The following is a 15,698-nucleotide window of genomic DNA, read 5'->3' on the forward strand; positions in this document are numbered from 1 at the left end:
GTTCTTACTTTTTTAGAAATGAAAAACCCGGCTGTCTGAAATTTGCCAGGTTTTACAAATCTACCAAGTTTTGCCCCCTGATAGACACCAGAGGTATGGGTATGTGATTCAGTAGATTTGGGAATGATCTGAACGTCATTGCAATACCTGAGGCAACATCAGACAGGCAGTGATTTGAATGTCGACAGCTACACAGATGGAGTGCATTAAAGTGTTTCTCTCCTCCAGCTTTTGGGCTGATGGTGACCACACTGCTTTAATCATAAAGATTAATGTCTGTGCAAAAAACTGCCCCCTCCTAAACGATCATCTTCTTCACGGAGAAAACCCTCAGACTCTATTTCAAGCAATGGAGTAAATGTACAGGGAGGTTCAAAATGTCACCAATATGGTTACGGTGTGGAGAAATCAAACCGAAAGGAATGTTTGAGCTATTGAGACGTCTGCTCCATTTCAGTGGTTCATCTTGCTGAAGGGCCATTAAACAATGAATGGCTGGGATGAAGGACGTATTCTGTCTTTTAAAACTGTGCCTATTCATGCATAATTCACTTTTTTTCTCAAGGATAATGATACATAATACCACCAAGAGGGAATATCTGTCATTAGAGTGACAGAAACATGGGCCTCATAATGCTGCATGATTTCCAATACAGATTTTTCAAATTGTGAGGTAACCATACTGAAAAGTCCCAGGCTGACACGCTATGTGCCATGTTCAGTACATAATTCTTAAATCTATAACCCTCACGAGGTCCGATATTATCTGAAACCAGCTGTAGTTAAAAACATTTCTCATAACAGGTATGTTTTAAAACGGAAGCACAACTACCTCTGGAAACACAGTGCACACAACACAGCGGCTTAACCAAAGAATTAGCCTTACATGGGAGGGAAATCTCAACTTCACTTGACTAAGGCAGAGGGTATTTGTACGGTGCCTCTTTCATGAGCCTGGTGTGGATATAAGCTATGTTAACATGCTAAACATGCCATGCTTTCTTGACATTGCAATGCCAAAGGAGGACAAAGCAACAACGGTTAGAGTGTCATCAAGAAGGTCTACTACAGTGTGTGTTAGACACAGCCTGAAGATGGAAAACCACCATGGTTTTAAGTCCCATCTCACACTGTTTCACTGAAATTAACCTCTGATAGCATTAGAGACACAAACAGGCTCTCGCTTTTTCATCTGGACTAAATCCCACTGCTGTCAAGAGGTTTACATATGACCAGCAAACTTTTCCAGTCTGATGGGAAGCCAACTGCAGCTGCAAATTAATTCACCTGAACAACAAACACTAACTTCACGTGCTGGAACACGCAGCAGGACTGCTCATAATCAAACAGCAAATTCCTTTCTGAGACAAGAGAGATAGATAGCTATCACCTTGTAATTGCAGGGTATGTTAAAGTGCACAATGTTATGCAAGTGTATGTTTTTCACTCATTGGTTGAACAACAAACACAAAAACTATGTTGTCTAGGAATGTGTCAAAAAGAATAAACAAATGTGCCGAAGCTGACAGACAATCCTATGCATTGCAACAAACATCCAAAACTTCACATTCAAAGAGTAATTGACAGGCTTTTTTATGTGCTTGTAATGGGTCAAATTAGACGTATAATGATACCATATACAGTCATATATATGTGGACAGTGACACAATTGTCATCATTTTGGCTCTGTACGCCACCACAATGGATTTGAAAGGAAACAAGCAAGATGTGTTTTAAGTGTAGACTTTCATCTTTCATTTTAGAGTACTTACATCCATATTGGGTGAACAGTGTAGGAAATACACCCATTTTTATATGTGGTCTCCCCATTTTTAGGGGCTCAAAAGTATTTGGACAAACTAACATAATCATGAATTAAAATGTGAGATTCAATACTTGGTTGCAAATCCTTTGCAGTCAATGACTGCCTGAAGTCTGGAACCCATAGACATCACCAGCTGCACTGCAGAACAGCTGTCTTTAGTTCCTGCTTGTTCTTGGGGCATTTTGCCTTCAGTTTTGCCTTAGAAGTCAATACAAACCAATCAGAAAGATAGCAAAAATATTAGTTGTGGCCAAATCAACTATTTGGTACATTCTTAAAAAGAAAGAACGTACTGGTGAGCTCAGGAACACCAAAAGGCCCAGAAGACCACGGAAAACAACTGTGGTGAATGACAGAAGAATTCTTTCCCTGGTGAAGAAAAACCCCTTCACAACAGTTGGCCAGATCAAGAACACCCTCCAGGAGGTAGGTGTATCTGTGTCAAAAGTCAACAATCAAGAAAAGACTTCACCAGAGTAAATACAGAGGGTTTACCACAACATGTAAACAGGAAACGGGAAGAGCAGGTTAGAGTTTGCCAAAAAACATCTAAAGAACCCTGTACAGTTCTGAAACAACATCCTATGGACAGATGAGACAAAGATCAACTTGTACCAGAATGATGGGAAACCAATAGTATGGAGAAGGGAAGGAACTGCTCATGATCCGAAACATACCACCTCATCTGTGAAGCATGTTATGGCATCGGCATGTATGGCTGCCCAGGGAACTGGTTCCCTTGTATTTATTGATGATGTGACTTCCGACAAAAGCAGCAGGATGAATTCTAAAGTGTTTAGGGCTAGATTATCTGCTCAGATTCAGCCAAATACTTCAAAAGTTATTGGACGTGCTTCACAGTGCAGATGGACAATGACCCAAAGCATACTGCGAAAGCAAGCCAAGACTTTTTTACTTTTTTAAGGTGAAGTGTAATGTTCTGCAATGGCCAAGTCAATCACCTGTCCTGAATCCAACTGAGCATGGATTTCATTTACTGAAGGCAAAACGCCCCAAGATCAAGCAGGAAGTAAAGACAGCTGCAGTACAGGCCTGGCAGAGCATCACCAGGGAAGAAACCAAGCATCTGGTGATGTCTATGGGTTCCAGACTTCTAAACCCATGTTGATGAAAACCATATTCTTGGAGATAGTCAACATGGGTTTAGACGAGGCAGATCATGTCTTACTAATTTATTAGAATTTTTTGAACATGCAACTGGAGCTGTAGATCATGTGAAAGCATATTATATGATATACTTCGATTTTCAAAAAGCTTTTGATAAGGTTCCACACCAAAGACTGATCCTCAAATTGGAAGCTTTAGGCATTCAGGGTAATGTAAGTAGATGGATTATGAACTGGTTGATGTATAGGAAACAGAGGGTGTCGATTAGAGGAGTTGCCTCTAACTGGAGTGAGGTTGTTAGTGGAGTTCCACAGGGATCAGTACTAGGGCCTTTGCTTTTTCTAATCTATATTAATGATCTAGACTCTGGGATAGTTAGCAAACTTGACAAATTTGCAGATGATATTAAACTAGGTGGATCAGCAGATACAATCTCGGCAGCACAGGTTATTCAAAGGGACTTGGATAATATTCAGTTGTGGGCCGACACCTGGCAGATGAAATCCAATGTGGACAAATGCAAGGTATTACATGCAGGTAACAAAAATATCCACTATAATTACACTATGGGAGGAATAGAACTAGATGAAGTAACACATGAGAAAGACCTAGGAGTCTATGTGGACTCCTCACTTTCTCCATCCAAACAGTGTGGGGAAGCAATAAAAAAAGGCAAACAGAATGCTAGGGTATATTGTCAAAATTGTAGAATTGAGAACAAGGGCTGTGATGTTCAATGCACTAGTTAGAGCTCACCTGGATACTGTGGACAGTTCTGGGCTCTACACTTCAAGAAAGATATCGCTGCTCTAGAGGCAGTTCAGAGGAGAGCAACCAGACTTATTCCAGGTCTGAAGGGAATGTCCTAATGAGAGACTGAGGGAACTGAACCTTTTCACCCTGGAACAGAGGAGACTACGTGGGGACTTGATTCAAGTCTTCAAAATCATGAAAGGCATCGACCACATCAAACCAGAGGAACTTTTCCAGATCAGCAGGGACACAAATGAAAATTGGGCTTCAAGGCATTCAAGACAGAAAACAGGAGACACTTCTTCACACAGAGAGGCATCACAATCTGGAACAAACTCCCCAGCGATGTGGTTGAAGCTGAAAATTTGGGAACATTAAATGTCAGACTGGATAGGATCCTTGGATCACTTAGTTATTAATGGACAACAAACGAGCATGATGGGTTGAATGGCCTCCTCTCTTTTGTAAACTTTCTTATGTTCTTATTGTTAGTTTGTCCAAATACTTTTGAGCCCCTAAAATTGGAGGGACCACATATAAAAATGGGTGTAATTCCTACACTGTTCACCCAATTTGGATGTAACTACCCTCAAATTAAAGATGAAAGTCTACACTTCTACACTTTCAAATCCATTGTGGTGGTGTACAGAGACAAAATTATGACAATTGTGTCAATGTCTAAATATTTATGGACTTAACTATAAATAAGTGCTGTGCATGATGTCAATTATAAGTGAAATTACAAACACAATTCCAACACTACTGTTAGTTGTACTTACAGTTACAATGAGGAGTGTGGTATTTCCTAGGGCTGTGCGATATGACGATATATATCGTGTGACGATAGAAAAACGTCTATCGTTACATATTATGTCGCAAATCCCACTTTATGGCAGTATTTTTTGTCATCCCGGTTCTTCCACACGTGTCGGATGCAGATAAATGTGCATTCAGACACACGAACAGACATGGAGGAGAGTGAACTCACACAGAATAACCACAATAACCAAAAGATAATTTAATGCGCAAGCACACACGTTCCGCCCCACTGTCGTCGTCGGGCTAAACTCGAGCTGCAAGCAACCCCCACCCCTGCTAATTTAGATTGATATCATTTGTATAAAATTAAATCATAATAAAGCTGGTTTGCATTTTAATAAATTGGAAAGCAATGCAAACAAATGCAGAAAGTTTCATTTTCTTTTTATTATGACGGTGAAGTGGTACAACAGTTTATATTATTATTATTATTATTATTATTATTATTATTATTATAACTATAACTATTTTGTATTTACCCGTGCTGTGCCGGTAAGCAGAATCAAATCGCGATTCAGAGAAGAAATGTCCCTGTCTAGCAGATGTTAATGCGCCACTATAAACCCGGGTGTGGTAAATCTACCTGAATCTATACCATTTACAGCGCATGTGTTGCGTGATTACTATTACTTGTGTTATTGTTGTTATGTGACAGTAAATCATACTGTGTATTTTTGTACATATTTATCCCATAACAACATAACACACGTAATAGTAATCACACAACACTTGCGCTGTAATGTGTTGCATTCTGCATTTTACCATGACAGCCTGCATGTGATATTTATTAGTTTTGCATATTTAATGATTAAATAAAGATTTGTTGTTTAAATGTCTTTGGTCTTATTTTGTAGCTTGATTGGATAAAACCAAGAAATATCGAGATATATATCGTGTATCGCCCAAACTTCTATAAATATCGAGATATTATTTTTAAGTCATATCGCCCAGCCCTAGTATTTCCTGTGAATTACATTTATAGATACAATTATGCAATTACAGATACAATTATTTGTATATTTCAATGCCTTTTATTTGACCCCAAAAAATGGGCCCATGAAAAATATTGCATATACAACTATTTAATTTACTGCCGCTCCCTTCTTGGTTTGAAGTCGGAGGAGGTAGATTTAAAAAATATATATATTTTTTTTACCATACATCATTTTTTGTTATAGTGCCTCTTCCTTTAAAAAACGAATTTAAAACTACACAAGATACTAGGTTATCTACAGTTTTGGGTACAAACGATCAAGCAATCTGCATTCTTTTTACTCCAGCAACCAAATTAAATTGTAAGAGTATTCATATATGGTACAATGCATTCCTTAAAATGAACTGAAGAGACATGGAATCTTTTTTCCTTTTTTTTTTTTTTTTTTTACACAGATTAAATCTGCGAGAGCATGACAGGATTTCTTGTTTTGCAATAAACAGGGACACCCTTTGTGTTATGTGCTCAGTGGCTGCAAATAATTATAATAAGTCAATGGTAAGGAAGCTCATAGCACACACTGTAACCAACAGGAAATCAAATCCCAGGACAGTGATGGAACATGTATATCAGATGATCAAATCAATCTTCATTTTGGGAAACATCCTTTTAAATAGGCTATATGGAATTCAACATAAATAAAGACATATCCTCTGCTCTGGCACATAGTAAAAACTAAATCTGGTCCATAATCTCTACTTATTCCTTCTGTGTTGCTTATTACAACTGAAATATGTCACCGGATCTTTTTTAGATATGAGGTTTGTAGCTAAAAGATACCTTGGTGACGACAGGCCATTGAGCTAACAAGGCCTGAATTCCATCCAAAGTCAACATTCATTTGTATAGCCTTTAACTGATATGTGTCTGTGTGTGTGTGAGGTAAAAGGCATAAAATGCTGTATATATGAAATTTACAATGAGCTGAAAACTAAAATAACAAACACAGCTGTACTGCACAAGTATCTGGTTGAGAAACAAGAACAGTAAGCAATTCAGTGTACATCCTGCTCACTATATTCAATATGGTTAAATACAAATAAATTAATGTTTACTTATGTCCCATTAAATATCAGTTTGTATGTAACCATCTAGTATTCAGACAGGATCTCTTAACACACAGAGTGATTTGTATATCCTACGTTTCAACACAGGAAAAGCATGGAAATAAATGCCTACTGTACTAATGAAGTACTGTAAATATCAAACCTTGAAGGTATTAAGCAATGGCATACAGATGTGTTAAATTCAAAAGGGAAAAGTTTTCAGCAGCTTGGGAATCAGCATTAATTTTCATTGCAGTGGCACTCACAAAACAATACAAAGCTATAAAAAAATAAAGAAAGCAAATCCCACATAAATAAAAATAGCTATTTCCTGTAGTCATGATCTAAAAGTGTTTGTCCAATGTGGGCTGAGGGTAACTAAAGGTCTCTCCAGGGCCTACGAAGGATGACAACCCTCCAAACCTATCATTTAATGGAGCCAAGCCTGTATTTTGGTAGCTCAACTGAGTAAAACACTTAAGAAAAAAAAACATCTTTCAAAATACCACTGAAAAACAAGACAATAATGACAATCATTTCCCCTTCCTGTGTCTTCTTTTCAGCCTTATCAATGCTAGATATCTGAAGAGGCCTAACAACACAAAACAAAACGTACCTCCAGAAACAGAGGGAAAGAGAATCGTTTTCCTTCCTGTCCCCAATGCACAGCAACGTTCTTTAGAATTCAGTGCATGGATCATATCTGGATGAGTGAATATTCATTTTCGAAAAACGCATTCATTTCCCAATGAAAAACTGCAAATTACATCTATGTGGAGTTAAGGTTGTGTGCATTCAGCTCTCCATGGAGGATCACACAGACACAAAACTAGTATTTCACAGATTTTGGCCGTACAAGTCCAATGTGTGTGGTGTGGTAGGTAGGGGGGTGTTCAGTTATTAACAAGGTTCCTATATGTTTAACCATGACATTTTAATCAAACTTATTCTAGAAGTTAATTATCGATATTGCCAACAAACAACAGGTTTGACACAAAATGTTGAGCAAGCAAATCTACTGCCAAAAATACTGCCATCAAGGTACCTTTTATGTATGCAAAAAAATTGAAAGTATTTTAAAGCAAATTAATCAAAACTGTACATTGAACAGATGTTTCTTAGCACAGTTTTTCTCCGTTAGTTCGACCATGTAAGGTACATTTCAGCACAAGGATCATTAGCGATTCCTTATAAGCTAAAGTACTGACAGCAGCACTAATGGGGACACTTAGTAATGGAAACACTTATTCTCTGTTGGGAAACAACCCGATTTGAACAGATCAGTTGTCTGCTCTGCACTGGGGTAAAAAAAAAAAAAAAAGAGCAGAACCCTCCTTACTCCAATCAAAATGTAATATTTTGTTTGCTACAAAGCTTTTGACAAAATACAAGCACCACTATAATGTTTCTCAAAGGTGGGTTTACAGATTTATCGAAAATAAACAAGGAATGCAGAAACATAAGGAACAAAATGTCTCACCTTTGTGACTGATGACGCCATTCAGTATTGCCACATTTTCTTCTGCTATGTGAAAGAACACGCAGATACTTTCAGATGCTTTCAAGCGAACATGATACAATTTACATTTTTTGTTAATGATGTTGGTGGACGGTATTATTGTTAATGTGTAACTTACTCGTAATACCACTGTTCAAATACAAAATATGAACTCAAACATGAGCACCACTAAAGCACAAAGCACTCTTATTTACATTGTATCACAGAAACAAATCCCACTGGTTCTATTCTCACAATTCTATTTGAATTAGTATTTCACTGCAGGTACTTTAAGTCTTACCACTGTAATATAATCTTGTTGCCATGGCAGATAATTAAGTAAGAGAGCAGACATCTGTTCCACATGACCCCATGTCTGTGTTAGTCTCTGTGGTATTTTATTTCTGTGTCGTTTTTTACTCTTAATGATCAAATTTGCAGGAATGATTTTACTGTACCGTGACAATTTGTTTAACCCCTCTGAGGGTGTGAGAAACATAATTGTCGGTCATTCAAAACTCCTCTGACCAACTGTTTTTGTTACCCTTGATATACTGAATATATGTAGAACTTTGTTAGTAATTATTAAACCTTTGATAAAGGTTTAACCTTCACAGAATTCTCTAGGATAAACCACTATAAAGATTCATCTGCACATTTACAGTGAAACAAATCAAGGCATTAGAGAAGCTTAAAATGGTCAATTACAAATATAATATAAACAGATGCATCTTAAGACTGCTTTTCAAATTATAACAGAGATATCCTCTTTGTGTAGTCACAGCTAACGACAGTTGTTTGTTCAAAAATGAAAGCAATACAATGAAATGAATTTGCTTGTGGCGCAGGTTCTTTGTTTGACTTTCGATATTAGTCTGCTAATAACAAGGAGCTTATTCTAGTGTAGACAAAAGAACTGCAATCTGCCACTGATGTTGAGTAAAAATGAGAGAAACTAAGAAGCTATGAAATAACAGCAACAACAAAAAAACTGCAAGATTAACTCATCTCATATTTGGAGCTTGAAGTCCTTTTTATCACAGTGTGGGAAAGACATTAAAGTATACCATGTGTCAAACAAACATTTATGTGCCAAAATAACAGCTACAGTTTATAGCTGGCCACACCACCTGTTTCTTTTTATTGTTCTCCACATTAGATTGAACTTGGAATTCTGCAGCACTGAGGTCAGCTGGAAAGATCCAGACAGCTGCACATCATAACGCTGCCATCCTTGAACCTGAAATCTGCCTCAATTTTATTTTCCAGTTGAGTTCCATTAAATAAAAGGGCAATTAACTTTCCATGAGATGGAGTCACTCACAACTGAAATTTCCACATATGTAAGAGTCTTTAAATAGAGAAGAGCCTGCCCAGTACTTGTGGGAGGAAAAAACAAGTTGAAATGCATAAACCTGGGGGGAAAATGAGGAAAACAAAATATTTTAGGAATGGATAAACCCCATCATTAAAATTATTAATTAATGCCCTGTGTTTCAGTCTGATTGAAATTGCCTTATATTGTCTTGAAATCTTTGGCCTGATTTTGTATTCTGATTATTTCCCCCCTTTTTTTTCTAAAGGTTAATAAGGGGAAGGATCAACATCAATTATTGTACAATAATCTGTGGATTTGCTGACCTGCTGTAGATTACTGGTCTTGCACAAGTGGTGCTGAACTGTAATTACTTTTTCGGATAGTTATAGGAAAAAATTATAGAAAAATTAAGATTAAGAAAAAACTGGTCGCCCATTCTGTTATTATTAATACTCAACAGATTAATATGGTTTAAGAATGTTTAACAAAAAGGTAACAAACAACACTATAAGAAATAATCTACACATCACAGGGAATACATTTAAAGGAAAAGAGAATAAGAGAATGGTCTAAAGGTGAAATCAAAACAGACTGCAATCCATCCAGTAATCTTCCCCCCCCCCCAAAAAAAAAAAAAAAAAAAAAGATTTGCCATATAGGAAAAACTCTGGAGAATTTCGGCTGCTCACTCTAGGTCCAGGATGTTGGATTTGAGTCCCTCAATGGCCACAGCAATATCTTACCAGTGCCCCCCACCCAAGAACTCAATTACTGTATTGATCTAACGGCTAGAACACATTTGAAAATATTTGAATTAAATTAAAACAATGTTTCTTGGGCCTCCTCAAAATGCCGTTCCACTTTGCTTTCTGATATAACACTCCTGAACAGCATGCTTACATAATATAAACACTCCAAACATGATAATAATAATGAAGAAAACACTTGCATATACAGATTTCAGTTGAAAAGAGGGGCGTTTTTCTGTATACACTGGGGATCTGTTTCAAGTCTGGTAATTGAAATTCCCGACACCAGCCTTCCAAAACCCTAATTAATTTTTTTCTTGCTTTATTTATTTTTTTCATGAATGAATGCACTGCCCAGCACCTGAGACAAGCAGCTACCTTTGTTTCTTATCTGTCCTCTAACATGCGTGGCTCCCTCAGCAGGGGAAAAGCTAATCCTTCTGTTCACACACACACACATACAAACACACTGGTACTCCTGACAAAGACTCAATCTCCAGAGAAATCCAGAGGAACCACACTGAGCCAGACCAGCCTTGAACTTACATGCAAACTGTCAATACAATACAATAAGAAGGAAGAGACCGTCATAGAACAAGAGAACAAGAAAGACAGAAAGAGAAATTAAAATAGTTTTTAATTATTATATTATAGGGTCTATATCATAACTTTTTAAATGTAATTAATTTAATTTAATTTAACTCCAACCTTTACTTTTACCTTATTATTGAAGGTGGCAAAGTAAGAGCACAAACTTAAAGATAATTCAAACACATAAATCATAAATCATATACCAAAGCAAGTGATTAAGCAAGTGAGCAAATTGCACATTTATGGATTTCTTAAATATGTTTTCAATTGGAAAAGTGTTGCTTACCTCAAGCAGGAATAATGGGCAGTGTCTGCAGGCAGTAAATCAACCAGCTTGTCACTCGCATTTTCAGTGTGAAATTGTAATCAAACAGTGCCTCACAGTCTGAGAAGGACCACCCCCTCCTTGTCCTGACAGCCTCTGAGATGGCTGGGCTTGAGAGAGTGGGTGGGCAGTCTGCCCTTCAAGCACCAGTCAAGAAGAGGTGAGGTTTGTCAGCAAGCTGCCAGTTTAACCTTGATAGATGAAGGGGCACGCCAAAAAGCAGCTAAGGACTTTGATGTGGACCTAAGCTCCAAATCTGCCAGGCAGAGCAAAAGGTTAAAGGGAAAAATAAATACATGTGGGCACAGGTATTCTGTTCTCTTGGTACTGGTGAAACAAATCTTATCATGGGGGGGATGATAGGCCCACTAAAATGGCACAGTTTTAAAATAAGAAAACAGCAAACATTACCTGAACCTACATTTCCAAACAAAGAGTCAGTGTCAGTGTCACACACTGAACGGATATGCTACTTAAAACTATAAGAGATCCTATTTCCAAATGTATATTCCCAAATGCTGATTTTTTAAAACTAATGTTGCTGAAGATATTTAGCTAAAAGGCTGTGTTAACCTTTCTGTAAAAGCTAATAAATTATATCAACACATAGAATAAAATGGTTAATTACATCACTATATACATAATATACATAAAAAAAAGTGTAGTTTGACCATTTCTACACTTTGTCCTGACCATCCATGTTAATTCAAAGCTTTTTCCAATACAGTAAAGACAGATGCCCTCCCACAGCCAGTTCCATTTGGGAAAGCTATACTGAAGCTTTCTGGTGAATTCAGTCTGTACTGACCTGGACTGTTTTGTAAGAAGTCCTTTAGATATGAAATACACACTTGAACTTGAGAAGCAGAACTTTCTCCCTCAAACTGGAACATATTTAACTGCTGACACACCATGTCACGTCATAAGCCAGGACTCTTAATTCTGTAACACTGCTTCTTTAAAGTCCTTTACTATACATAGCTCAAACTCTGCAATTTAAGTGTCTCACCACACCCCCCAACACTGCAATGCTTCAACTGTGTTAAACAATGTTCTTGCTGTATTTTAGGAGCTTTTAAACAGTAATGGCATTAGTCTATTTAAAAAAATAAAAAAAAAACATGATTACTTGCTTATATACTTTTTTTAAATCAAAGAGAAATAATAGACAACCCAAGGTAAATACATTCCTGGAAGTCAAGAATATATCATTCAGTTAATTTACAATTTTGTCAAATGTCCACAAAAATAGGGGCAGTAAGAAATAGGCAATAATGCGCAGGTACACTGATCTGGCCATTTTCCTGCAAAAAATAAGAAAACGGCGCTCTAAGAAAACAAAACATCGATGACAAAATATCTCCTCTCTACTGAAAAGGGGAGAACTCAGCTGGAACTGTAAGCTGAAGACAGACGAAGAAAAAGAGTGACATCTGCACAGATGATGCGGAGGCCTGATTAAAATTCAGCCAACAGAAACCGCAGTTCATCCACATTGTGTCTGCGGAACAGGCAGACAATATGGGCACCCTGGGGCTCCACAACTACGGGAGTAATGCAGCAAGCAAGAGTTCATCTCAATTACCTCGTCTTTCCATTGTGAACCACAATAATGCTATTTACTAACAACAGATCCCGGCACTGACAACCGTAAACCATGAAATGCCTTTCATTCTCATCTCCCAAAATAGATAATCCTCGGACGTTGCCATTAAATACTTCCTTGACATACGTTTCATGAATTTAGAAAAAGGAAAGTACAGTAAGTATACTGTTTAATGAAAGATATAGTCTGGTGGTGCCAAACAAGCTGGACCTAATTCGGACTAATGTTCAGGCCATGTGTTAATTGAGATTGGGATTCCCAATGTGACGGCACAAATGGCTAATAACCCCCAGCGTTTGGATGGGCTTGAAGCCAGCCAGGGTTTCCTTAGTTTGCGGTCTTATCAGTCTGCAGTCTTATCAACAGGAGCTATGTCAGTTCCTTGACTCTCCTGCTTGTGTTGTGCACTCGCAGTGTGAAAGGAAGAAAAGAGGTGTTCAAAAACTGAGCAGATTTTGGAGAAGACGAATATTGTCTTTGTCTCCCTTGAGAGAACAAGGGTCGTAGACGTGAGCTGAGCTGATTAACAATTGCCATTTCCAAATGAGGGAGGATAGAGATTAAATAAAAAAGCATCAGGAGCTATGGATAACTCTGTTGCGCGTTGGGATGACAGAGGGATGAATTAATTAATTAACGGATGGGTGAGAATTTGCTTTGGCCTTTTGCCCACTTGGCTGAGTGGATTGAACAAAGGGGGAGGTGGAAAAGGCAGTGATTGGGGTTGAGGGAGAATTACAGAGAAAGCAAAGGATGCTGGGGAAAAGTGTGGCACAACATCCACATTGATACATAACTCCTGAACTTATGTTTCAAATCTCAAGAACCAGTCTTCATTAGCAACCATACTTAATTCACCTTGCACTCATCCTACATGTAGTTACAGGGCTTAAGGCTAAAGACTTTCAGAGCACACGTGGCATGTGTCAGAGTAGAAAGTGCACTTGCATTTGTCTAAAGCCTGGTCTTGAACATGAGTAACCCTTCCATTCATGATAAGCTTTGTTTAAACAAGAACATTTCAGTTGACCACATCTATCAGCAGAAGCACGGCCTGCCTTTAATCTAAGTTTCCCAGTAACTAAATTGTTTGTTACATTTCCTGGTTGCCATCTCAAAACAGAAATTATAATATCCATCTGCCAAGCAGTAAAGAACATATTGGTTTTGGAGGTCAAAGGAAGCCCTTGGGTCAGTAAATACAGTATTCTATACCTTACTTTTGATGTATAAAAACAATGATGCAAATAAAGGACAGAGATGAAACCCAGACCTGCAGAACAATTGAAGGCTTGTAGGGCGTTTATCCTTCCTTAACAGGCAGATTAGTTTTGGACTAACAGACTCTTATTCATTCCTCTGACCACCGACATTTCAGCATTTAACTGATAAATACCATGAAGCGTCTGCCGCAGGGATCAAAGACCCGACTTGCTTTGCTCAATGACACCTCTTCAGATCTAGAACTTGTATGTTTGTCATCTGACCCTCTTTAACAGCAAAAGGTTCTTATTGTGTTTTCAATCATAAGGGTAGACAGGAAGGTGGACCTTTACAACATGTCTTCTGCTTATACTGCATACATAAAGCATGTAAGAAGAATGGAACACCTCCTTAAATTGGTTTTCGACCACTCTCACAAATCTTTGTGTTTTACTGTTGTTTGCATGAGCGGTGTTGTGCTGGGTGCTTAACAGATAAAACCATTTCCTCAAAATTCCTTAAAGGGGCACCACAGAGGACGCACAGCTTTGGCATACACAATAACGGTACACAAACTCTATAACATACTTCATTGCCACCCTGGACGGAGGAATCAATTAAAGAGGTTCAGTGCCCTGCCTAACAATGTCACATCTCAAGATTCAGCATTGCTATCCTCCCCCTGAGTATATCCTAATTAACCATTAAAGTGAACAGCTAGATATAGTACAGCTGTGCTTTGCTGTTGTGGTTGCTATTGTGGCAACCGCTGTGTCACTTTACATCTCTCAATTAACAGAGTGACTCGAAGACTCTGCCATGAATTTGACAGATTGCATACTTTGGGATTTCAGTTCCTTCTCCCTGCAGCTGCATCTTTGCTCCAGTTAACAACAATCATCTTTTTTCAGATCCTTTACATAAGTTAGCCATGATGGCAGTGCTTGTGGAATCTCAGCAGCTTGCTTGAACAGATGTAGCACACACAAGCTGGGCGAGTGATATAATGCCTAAAGTATCCCAAGAATGCCGTGTGAATCTAAATCAACAGCCTTGGGCTAGCCATGAAAAAGTCTGAGGCTTTTCAATAAACAAATGCTCATCTCCAGAGCAATCTCAGAAACCTTAAACAATTAAAATAATAAAATGAACAATCACTTGTATTTTAGTACAGATTAGCCAATGGCACCATTGCACAGAGCGTTTTAAATGTGTAAGAAAAAAAGCATTGTATACACTACAATCTCAAACAATGCCCTGCTTTTCCAAGATTATGGTGACCTTCTCAGGATTCTTTAGTAAGCCTTAATGATTAAGGGATATGATCTTATTTTGCAACTTTTAATGATAGCTTAAGAACCAACAACAACCCAAAAACTAATCTAGCATCAAAAAGAACCAGGATTCACGCTGATTTCCAGCTGAAATTCAAACTCATAGACAAACTAGAGGTCAATGGTCAACTAGAGATAAAAAAAAAATGAATTGCATCATAAAAACACCTTTTGAGACCAGCTAAACATGTTCTTATAGTGCATACTCTAAATATTTTTTAATTAAGTAGCACTTTTAAGAGATTCCAAATATCAACACGCTGTTGGCTCACGTGATGCAAATGTCATGGCATTTGGGTGCTGTTGCACCAGACCACAAGAAAAAAACATCTTTTAAAAGCCTGTGCTTTGATTGCAAAGAACTTGATCTTCGAAATGCATGTCCTCATATTTCATTTGGGAAATATGTTTTCTTAAATTCAAGCCCTGAGGTGATTTAACTGTCTATTTTATAGATAAAAATGTTCATTTCTAACATTTGTATCACCTGAAAAAACACCAGCAAAGAA

This window comes from Amia ocellicauda, chromosome 3 (assembly GCF_036373705.1).
Source record: "Amia ocellicauda isolate fAmiCal2 chromosome 3, fAmiCal2.hap1, whole genome shotgun sequence".
Lineage (NCBI taxonomy): Eukaryota > Metazoa > Chordata > Actinopteri > Amiiformes > Amiidae > Amia > Amia ocellicauda.